Genomic DNA, 11,178 nt, shown 5'->3' on the forward strand with positions numbered 1-11,178 from the left:
AAGAATTGTGGGGACAACAGGAAGTTGAAAAATACATTGTTCTTTCCTACTATCCAGATATTCACAAGGGAGTCTGAGAGAGAGAATGAGCACAAATACGTATAATTAACTAGCAGATTGTGGTGTAGGTGATGAAATGGACAGACTACTTCCAGGTGGATTGGGAAAGAGGAGTTTAGATTGTGAAGAATGTGTAAGATTTCAAAATGCAGAGAGTTTTAGTACATGAATTTCAGGTGGACCATGCCAAGGCGTTTGGATTTTATCCTGCAGGTAATAAGGAGCCACTGAAAGTTTGAGCAGGAGAGGGATAACATAATGTGATTTAGAAAGATTATTTTAGCAGCATTTTATTGGGGTTGATGAGGACTGGAAGAAATTGGACATGGAAAGGCAGACACTAACAGGAACCACCAGGGGGAGATGTATAGCTTTCTGTCTCATCAATAATAGAAAACATGCATGATTAAAAAAAATAAAAACTTAACAAATAGAAAATTACGCTGCAGTCAAAGATCTCAAAGATTCGGTTTTTAGCATGAACTGATTTAATTTTCTGAGGCATAAAAGACAATCTTCATATTTACCAGCATCTTTTTTACCTTCCCAGCGTGAGGTAGTATCTTGTTACTAAAATGAGCAAGTGAGTAAAAGGCCATCTTATTCACAGGCATAAAAATTCGAGAGCTGATGGCTATCCCCCTGATCTTGGGTGGCCTCAGCCTGAAGTGCTTGAAGCAGGCTTTCAGTTCCCCAGCCAGAGACTGAAGTCAGACTGCAGCAGTGAGAGTGTAACAAGACCCAGGTCTGAACAGCTTTGCAGAAAATGAACTTCCACAAAGAAATGGAAAGTAGTGAAACAAGTGAAGTGTTTATCAGGAGAAAGAAGAGTAAATGTGGACAGACACACAGGCGAGCTCAGAGAGAGCCACACCCTCATATGCTGTGCTTAGTCACTCAGTCGTGTCTGACTCTTTCTGACCCCCTGGACTGTAGCCCACCAGGCTCCTCTGTCCATGGGGATTCTCCAGGCAAGAATACTGGAGTGGGTTGCCATGCCCTCCTCTAGGGAATCTTCCCAACCCAGGGATCGAACCCAGGCCTTCTGCATTTCAGGTGGATTCTTTACTGTCTGAGCCACCAGGTAAGCCCAGTTCTGCATCCACATGTGATTTATCTCAGGGCTTGCCTGTGTGTGCACGCATCTCTTAACCAAGATGGATTCTAACTAAAAGGCTGTGGATAGGTTGACATCACTCCCTTTTTGATCTCCCAGGAGCCTGTCTACACATGCATAGTTAGGAAGGTCTTCTTGACTTCAAGAATGAGAAATATGTTGTCTCTATTTGGGCGGGGCTTAGCTGCTTCTTTGCTTGATCTTGGAGTATCTGTCCACAGGGGCAGACTCCAGCTGCTCAGCCTAGGGCCCCTCTATCTCCTGCTTCACACCCAGTGAAGTTTTCCATCCAAATCTATGTCCAGGGGAGAGAGGCAGCAAATGAGACTGGTGGGAGGAGGTGAGCAGGATCAGAAACTGAAGTGTGATTATGGTAATAGAAACTTGAAGGTCTCTGAGACTGACAGGTGGAAGAAAAGAAAATAGAAACTGCAAAACAGAAGCAGATTAGCACCTGAAAGGAATGGACCAAGTAGTGGTATAAAACTAGCAAAAAAAAAAAAAAGAACAGTTGCAAAGAAATGTATTTTCTTTTCTTTTACATTAACTATATAAAATAAAGTTTGCAATAACAATTTATGGGTTACCTTCTAATAGCATTTTCACTGAGACAATACCCACAGGAATCTTTAATAAATATGTGACGTCAATAATGTATATCATACCTGCCCATGTATTGCAGGTTATGCATGATATTATCTCTTGGTAAAAGGAATCCATTTAGGAAACTAAATGTTAAAATGGTTCAATTTCATATGCTAAACTACATTTCTGGGGCAAGATTTAAGTTTTCCCTTAAGACTGCAAATTGAATCTCTTTTTAACATCCTTCTTTTCTAGTACCTTTTTTCTTTTGCCTTTTATGATGCTTGAAGCCCAGAGGCTGCAAGGATGCAGTGCTGAGCATACCTGTCCTCTTCATCCTTTGTTGAAAGGGATAAGGAAGCACCCCAGAGCCTTAATTTCACAGGTGGAGGGAAGCTCATCTCCAAGCAGAAGCTCTTTTGCTGGGTGAAGTTATGTGTCATTCTTTCCATTGTCTCTGAGGGAAGTCATGAAACAGGAGTGGTGTCTTTACCTGACTTCACCTCCCCGGGATGAATGAATTAGCAGCAATCCTGGGTTACCCCTGTAAGCCCAGGCAAGCCTGGCTGAAGGCAGGTACAACAGAGCTTCTGAAAATTCAGGGCTGGCCTCTGTTTTTTTAATCTCAGTAGCCAAGTTGGACTTTCTTCCTTTTATGTTTCTCATAGCTATTAAGGCTATAAACCCAAGCTTTTAAATACATGGCATTAAAAAGCATGGGACTAGCTACTGTTTCTTTTTATTCTGTTTTCCTCAGCTCTCCTCTCTTTTCACACACAGATGATCATTTCCATATGCAATTTTCATGATTTATGTCAGAATCTAAGATGTAGTAGCCTTCGGGAAAATATTATCACTCAAATCTTACATGGATTTAATAATCAAAATGTATGTAACTGTGTTTTAGATATGCTTTTATTTTATTTTAATCTATTTCTAATGTACGCCCCAAGGATATAGTAAGTTTCAGAGCAGACTTTTATTCACTACTACCTATATCAGCTCTGAGATGCCAGTGAGTTTGGAATTTTCAGAAAAGTCAAGAGAGTGAGGAAAAGGAAACCAAGAGGCTCCTGTTTTGCCCCGGACAATGGCCAGCAGAGGGAGGGTTTGCATCAAGGAAATGCAGACACAAAAGCCATAGGAATCAAGAAGCTTGGGTAGGTTTTTTTTTTTTTTGGCCACCCTACGGAGGGACTTTCACTTCACTTCACAAGGCTTGTGGGATCTTAGTTCCTCTACCAGGGATTGAACTCAGGTCCACAGCAGTGAAAGCCTGAGTCTTAACCACTAGACCACCAGAGAATCCCATGAAAAGGGTAGTTTTGACTTGGAGTGGAGAAGGAATACATAAACGCTGCATGATAGTCTTAGGAAATAACTTAGTGATATAAAGTTAAAAGTTTAAGATTCTAGCCCTAACTTATCTTAATAAAAGTAGGGCCATAAGCCAGTCTCTTACTAGCTGGGCTTCAGTGTTTCTATCTGTAAAATAATGACAACAATGAATATAACTACTATACAGGATTGTTTTATAAAATGGTACGCAAATGTTTTAGATATATGAGTAAATACACATGATTCAAGCCTCCTAAGAAAAAGAACTCTGGCCATAAGCACAAGGTGGTAGAAGAGAGGATATTAAATTAGGAAAAGGGGATGGGTAATGACTAATAGCCTGCTCAGCTTCCATTGTGGCTCAGCTGGTAAAGAATCCACCTGCAATGCAGGAGACCTGGGTTCGATCCCTGGGTTGGGAAGATCCCCTGGAGAAGGGAAAGGCTACCCACTCCAGAGTTCTGGCCTGGAGAATTCCATGGACTATACCCATGGGGTCACAAAGAGTAAGACATGGTGGAGCGACTTTCACTTTCAACAGCCTGCCCAATATGTGAATCTATATCTAGCTGAATTGTGTGAGACTCTGTATTTCAATTTGTGCAAGGTAGTTTGTGTGCACTTGGAAAGACTGAGTGAGTATGTTGCTTTGAAGAGGACGCTGTGGGGGAAGAATTGTGCTGGGGAGGGAAACCACAGGAAATGGAGAGCAAAAAAGCTACTCCAGAAAGCAGTCTTAGAAAGTTACCTAAAGGTCCAAAGAGACAGGCACTTCCCTGGAGACTCAGATATTAAGGAATCTGCCTGCAATGCAGAAGACCCAGGTTCAATCCCTGGTTCAGGAAGACCCCCCCTGGAGAAGAGAATGGCTAGTATTCTTGCCTGGAGAATACTGTGAACAGAGGAGTCTGTTGGGGTCAAAAAGAGTCGGACATGACTGAGTGACTCACACACACGAAGAGGCAGGAGCTTTCTGTGCAAGTGCTACTTTGGGTTCATACCTCATCAACAATTCCCAGCCCTATTGCTGGTTCCTTGTACTTTTTTCTCTTGAAAAAACCATCTTTGAGAATTAATGAGAAAGTGTATACCAAGGTCTGAGAGAACTGAGGCATATTATTAAACAACTATGCAAGTCAGTGGGCTTCACTTGTGGCTCAGCTGGTAAAGAATCCGCCTGCAGTGTGGGACACCTGGGTTTGATCTCTGGATTGGGAAGTTCCTCTGGAGAAGGGAAAGGTTACCCACTCCAGTATTCTGGCCTGGAGAATTCCATGGACTGTATAGTCATGGGGTTGCAAAGAGTCTGACACGACTGAGTGACTTTCACTTTCATGTAAGTCAGCACTGAGACTGTAACAGAATCAGTCTCATTATGCCACTTAAAAAGCTCCATGATTCCCTATGGCCTTCAGGATAAAGACCAAGTTGCTTACTTCAATATTCAAAGCCTTTTAAAATATGTGGTCCCAGTCTACTTTTCTCACTGCATGTCCTTCTGCTGCATGTCCTTCTACTTTGCTCACTACCTCTCCTTTTACTGTCCTTTCCTCGTCATACACATTTCCTATTTGTAGTCTCCGAAAACTTCTCATGGCCCTGCCACACTAACTTCTTCCAGGTCTTCTTTCAAGAAGTGTTTTTTGTTTGTGTTTTGCTCCCTCTGCCTAGAATGGCCCTTTCTCTGCCTGTTGGAGTTATATTTAGTGTCTCAGATGCAGTTCTAACATAACCTCTTCCAAGAAGACTGCATATTAGTTTCTTAAAATCACACTTAATTCATTCTTCAATATGGAAGCCACAGTCATCACTTCATTCTGAACTTCTTGAGAACAATGCCTGTTTCCCAGCTTTTAGCATTATGCCTGACACATAGTGGGTGCTCAGTAATGTTTTCTGATTGGTTGCAAAACCTGAACACACGATTTCATCCCACCTACCACCTTATACCAAATTCCACGGCCAAAAGCAGTCACCATTCCACCTGTCTCATTTAGACTTCACTGTGTTCACTCCAGGTCATTTGCTTTAAATGATTTTAAAAAGTGAGAAGGAAAACACTTTTTAGAAGGAGTTTTGTTTTAAAAAAATTTTTTTAAGTCCAATATCCTTTTCTTTTACTAATCAAGAATTTATTGCTAAGTCATATCGTCATGCTGTGCCCACCAAAAGGAAGATTCTGCCTAAGGAACAGATGATTCAACAAGGAAAAGAAAAGTGCCCCAATATCATTCAATTTAACACCTCATTGCTGCTCTCTAGGAAACGATCTGTAAACTTAGAGTTCAGTTTGTCACCTCATTCCTGGAAATTTAACAATGTCTTTCTGACTTAAATTGATTCTATACACTGCTTTTCCTTTTATAGATAATTAGATCCACAATGGTTTGTTGATTTGGGTTGAAGGGAGTAGGTGACTTCTACCAGCGTGATTCATTAAGTCCTCTCTCACCAATTCAGTTAATACTTAAAATGTTGACATCAAAGAACCTTCCATCACAAAATTTTAAATGGTGTTCAAAATGTAAATATATCTGGAAGAAGTAATATTATAACATTAAAGCTCAAGGATTCAATTTGGTTCCATTCATATAATGTTTGGAGTACCTATTCCATGCCTGCCTTCATTTGTGTGTTAATCACTCAGTTGTATCTGACTCTTGGCAACCCCATGAACTGTAGCCCACCAGGCTCATCTGTCCATGGGGTTCTCCAGGTAAGAATACTGGCGTGGATTACCATTTTCTTCTCCAGGGGATCTCCCCAGCCCAGGGATTGAACCTGGGTCTCCCCCATTGCAGGCAGATTCTTTACCATCTGAGCCATCAGCAGCTTGTGATCTGGGGGGAAATAAAACCCAATTATCACAATGTAGTGTAATAATTGCTCTTAGGGATGTTATTGGGGCCCAGAGAAAGGGCAAGCATCTCAGCCTGGGGGAGGCTGGAGAGAGAAGGGACACAGTGTCAGCAAAGTTTGTCCAGAAGAGTTGATATTTCATTATTGGGAGAGAATTTGTAGTTGTTGTGCTCAGTCATGTGTGAATCTTTGCAGCCTCATGGACTGTAGCCCCACCAGACTCCTCCACTATGGAATTCTCCAGGCAAGAATACTGGAGAGGGGTGCCATTTCCTCCTCCAAGGGATCTTCCCGACCCGGGGATCAAACTGCGTCTCTTGTGTCTCCTGCACTGGCAGGCAGGTTCTTTACCACTAGCACAACCTGGGAGAATGAATACACGTCTATGTATAGCCGAGTACCTTTGCTGTTTACCTGAAACTATGACAATGTTGTTAATCAGCTATATCCCAATAAAACATGACAAGTTCAAAAAAAAAGAAAGAATTGGTGGACATTAGGGGTTATTGGGCAGGATGTTCTCTAGACGGGAGAACAACATGTGCAAAGATACAGAGGCATGTGGAAACAAGTTTGTAAGGCTGGTGTATAGAGTAGGTAGCAATCAAGTGAAGGATAAAGTTTTGACCATAATGTCGGGGAAGACTAACTTCATAATTATGCATAATATAGTCCTGGTAGAAGTTAACATGTGATAAATTTTTAAGTTGCTTACCTTTCTTACTGGTATATATATCAGCATCGCATTTTTCACTGAACCAACTGGTTGTGTGGAGACACAGATATGGATTCACGCCCTGGCCCTTATTAGCTGTGACACATTGGGCAAGGTTTTTAACTTCTCTGTGCCTTTCCCCTCATTTGCAAACTGGGAATACATCTACCTCATCAAGTTGTTGAAAGAATTAAAAGAGATAATCCACTTAGCATAAGGTCTGATATACATACTAAGTTAGCTATATTGATGAAAATGAGTCCAGAGAACCTAATAAAGATATAAGAACAAGTGGGCAGTAATCAGGTATTGTAGTTAATAGCAGCCCCAGAGTATGCCAGAGGAAAAAGGACTGTCAAGAAGCTGTCTAACATCACACTCTGCCTCTAAGAAGATCAATGCTTAAATCAACAGTATTTGGCCCTGCCTGCCATCAAAGGCCCTAAGTAAATCTGAGGAAAGATGAGGTAGGGAATAGAAAAAAATAAAATCTCAAGCAGAAAAAAAGGAAATGAGAGAGAAAGGGGAAAGGAAGCAAAATGATCAGACAAAGGGGATAGGAGACACATTTCAGAGGCACATCTGCCATTAGTTGCCTATTTCTGGCTTAAACTTTCTGAAAGAGATGGTGACTTTGAGATAATGAAATGAAAGGTGTGGGAACAATAAGAGGTTATATATATTCAGTAGTACCAGAGAGGGCTAGATATAAAAATATCCCAAGTAGAAGGAAGAGGGGCATCTCTGGGAGTATTTGAGAATCATCTTTTCCAAGGAGCTCGTTCTCAAACTTTAGAGAACACTTAGAGACTTGCTAGGTAGATTATTATGTTTTTAAGACCACTGGTATCAGGAAGGGCTGAGAGATTGCTACTCAATAGAAGGGAAAATGTTAGGACAAAGGTTTACAGATGAAATCTCTCTGAGAGCCAAATTTTAGAAAAGCAATCCAGAGTAAACTTCCTTGTGTTATTCCATTTAAAAACATGAAGGCTGCCTGATGCTAGTCACCTAGTTGGTAGAAGGCATTTTAGTAAGATCAAAACCATCAGTAGTTTGAATGAATTGGTTTTCCTTTCAGGAGCTTTCCAATAGCCCCTAACACCATCATGTGCACCTTCATGTGATTTTTAAAAATACATATATATTTATTTATTTGGCTGCACCGGGTCTTAGTTGCAGCGTGCAGGATCTAGTTCCCTGACCAGGGATTGAATCTGGGGCCCCTGCGTGGGGAACACCAAGTCTTAGTCACTCTACCGCCAGGGAAGTGCCTCCATGTGATTTTTGACTTGATGCTCTTTGGTAACATGACTCTCTGTCCTGTGTTTACTCCTGAGAGATGATTCTGTCCTAATTATTTCTTTTCCACTTGTCTTTCATTTTTCAGTTTGTATTCTGGTTTATTTTTGGGACCTAAGCTATCATGACTGCCTGCTGCCTTTTTCTGTTCTTAGGCCTTAGTCTTTTCCTCTTTTTTTTTCTCTTTTTTTTTTTCTTCGGTCTTTTCCTCTTTTGATTATTGCTAGTTTAGCAGGGATGATGCTAAAAATGGGGCAGATGTTAATTAAGCAAAACAAGTCAAGCAAGTCAAAACTTCTAAATATTTGGTTTCAGGTTAGTTAGAGACAGCAGCATTTTCTTAGATGTGGTTTTATTTTGATGTGAGTTACATAAGGCCTGTGGTTGAGACTGTCAGCTTTCTCCTGGGTGGCATCATGACAGAGCAATGGAGAGGAGATTCTGTCAAGATAGAGAGCAAGGACATTGCTAAGTAACAAGGCCACAAGGTAGAATCATGTGTCAGAGGCCACGACCCAGGCCTCACCAAAATCTTGAAGAAATTTTTTGATGTTACTGTCTCTTTCTAGGGACAAAGAGAATTTTGTCTCCCTGCCAGAATGATAATTGAGTGAATTTACAGCTTTTGTAAATTCACTTGTAGCCCAAGTTTCACTGCTAAATAACAGTGAAAACCTCATCACGATGAACAGACCATTCTTTGTATATTATGTGTAAGACACTGGCCAGGCAGCAGGTGAACAAAGAGGGAGAATACGTGATTTGTACTAAGATGATTGTCTTGAGGTAAAGCACATATGCTTAAATACATCCATTCATTTTAACAAACAAACAAAACCTGCCAGACAACACAGACTGAGTGCTAAATGAGTAATATGTAAGTAGCTGGTCGTATGCCTCAGTTTGCCCCAGCTTATGCCTGTTGTTGCAGAGTACTCTGTAACTCTCAAACATCACAGTTTAGATAGTAGATTATATGGTCACCCTGTGTATAGACCAGTGGTCTAGGAATTAAGGGGAGGGAGTCCTTATCTGTGGGTAAGGCAGTTGGTGGGGAGTTCATGGAGCTGACAAAACTCGAGTTGGGTCTTGACAGAGGCAAGGGGAGAGCATTCTAACAAGAGAGTATCTAGGGCAAAGGTGCCACCATGGATGTGGGAATAAAGATAGCCATGGCCCAGTTCCAGGGGACACTGTTCACATTATGTCTCTGTGCCTGATGCCCTCTGGATTGTGCAAGTGTTGGCTCTAAGGATGTGTCTTATTTGGGGAACAATTAGAAGATCCCTGTAGCTGGAAAAGAGAATTTGTGTAGAGGATGTGTGTGAAGTAAGAATAGAAGCAAGCAAAGAACAGAGAGTGGAGGATATTAAATGCCAGATTAAGAAATTTAAATTTTTATCCTGTGGTGGGTTGGAATTTAACTGAAGAGTTTTGAGCAGAAAATTATACTTTCAACAAAAAGGTTTTAGAAGATTAGTATCCCCAATTAAAGTGTTTAGGGTACTGAAAGAAGAAGTTGCTTCAGAAGTGTTGGAGGGACTTCCCTGGTGATCCATTGGTTAAGAATCAGCCTTTCTAGGCAGAGGATGGGGGTTCGATCGGTGGTCCAAGAGGATCCCACTTGGCTCAAGGCAGCTAAGCCCAACAAGAGAAGTCCTCACACTGGAACTAAAGAAAGCCCATGCACTGCAATAATCAGCCCACATGGCACAAAAACAGTGTTGGAAATACCTACGTATTAACAAGAGATGTGTTAACTGTCTACAGTAATGGCAGTAGAAAGAAATATGAGGAGACAGACTTGAGAGAATTTGCAAAGACAGGATCGATAGTATGTTGGCAACTGGGCCAGTGATTTGAGGAGAGGAGACAATCAAGAATGACTCAAAATTTAGATCCTGAGAACTGAGAAAATGATAGGATCAGTGATAAATGTGGCAGAGTTGAGAGAAGTTAGCTTTTAGGGGGCAGAGAGGAGATTTCTTCCAGACACAAGGAGTTTGAGATGTCCATTTGGAAGTGTCCGACAGGATGTACTGGAGCTGAGAGGTAGTGATAGCTAGAGATGCGGATTTTAGGAATTCTGTAGATCATTGAATAATTGAATGAAAAAGTTTTCTCCTTCAATATCAGAAGTAGTAGGCAACCCAAATTATCATTTGAATTACAATTATATTTTGTAGCGTAGGAAGGAATACAACTTGCCAGGATTGCAGAAGAGAGATCCCTGAGGTGGAAGGAAACAGAACAGCGTGTAGTCAAGAAGAACAAAGGAAAAGAAAGTTTCAAGCTTGAGAGGTTGATTGACAGAACCAAACACTGGTCAAGGAGGACTAAGCTGAGAAAATTCATAGTTTTGGGTGGTGAGGATGACATGATTCTTTATTGTAATTGTGGAAATGGGCTCCATGTTATAAGGGTTAAAGGATGGGAGATGAGGATTTTTTTTTTTTTTTGGAGATGAGGATTTAAGGAACATAATAAATGAAGGCTGATCTTATGGCAGTAAAGAGAAGGAAAAAAATATGATGAAAGTTCAAGGATTAGCCAGGATTAAGGAAGGACTTTTTTAAAGAATATGATAAGGAATTTATGTTCTATATTAGACTGTAGATAGCACTTTATTTGCTTGGAATAAATTCTGATTTTTAAAATTGCTCATAGTACCTTTCTTCTTTTGAATTCCAAGCAAGAAGCTTACTAGAGCAAGGAAGGAAAAAATTCCAGATAGGAAAAGAACTGATAAGAATTCAACAGTTAGTCATCAACAGGTGATGAAAATAGACCCAATCTCTTCCATGTAACCAGGGCCCCTTTCTGTTCAAGTGGAAAGAATATGTATCTGTAGCTGGTGCAGACATTTAAATTAGGAGAAGACAACTCTAAAATACCAAACAGACGTGTTTTTTGTTTTTTTGAGGGTTCTCTAAACCCCGAAATCAGCCCCCAGTTAAGAACCTTCAGTTCAGTCCAGTTCAGTCGCTCAGTCATGTCTGACTCTTTGCGACCCCATGAACTGCAGCACGCCAGGCCTCCCTGTCCATCACCAACTCGCAGAGTCCACCCAAACCCATGTCCATTGAGTCGGTGATGCCATCCAACCATCACAGAGGCCTGTAAATTTCACAGCCTGACATCCGTCCTGCTTGCCACTTGCTCGGCCACCGCCCTAGTTCAGGCCCCCAGTGTGTCTCTCTTT

This window comes from Dama dama, chromosome 12 (genome assembly GCF_033118175.1).
Source record: "Dama dama isolate Ldn47 chromosome 12, ASM3311817v1, whole genome shotgun sequence".
Lineage (NCBI taxonomy): Eukaryota > Metazoa > Chordata > Mammalia > Artiodactyla > Cervidae > Dama > Dama dama.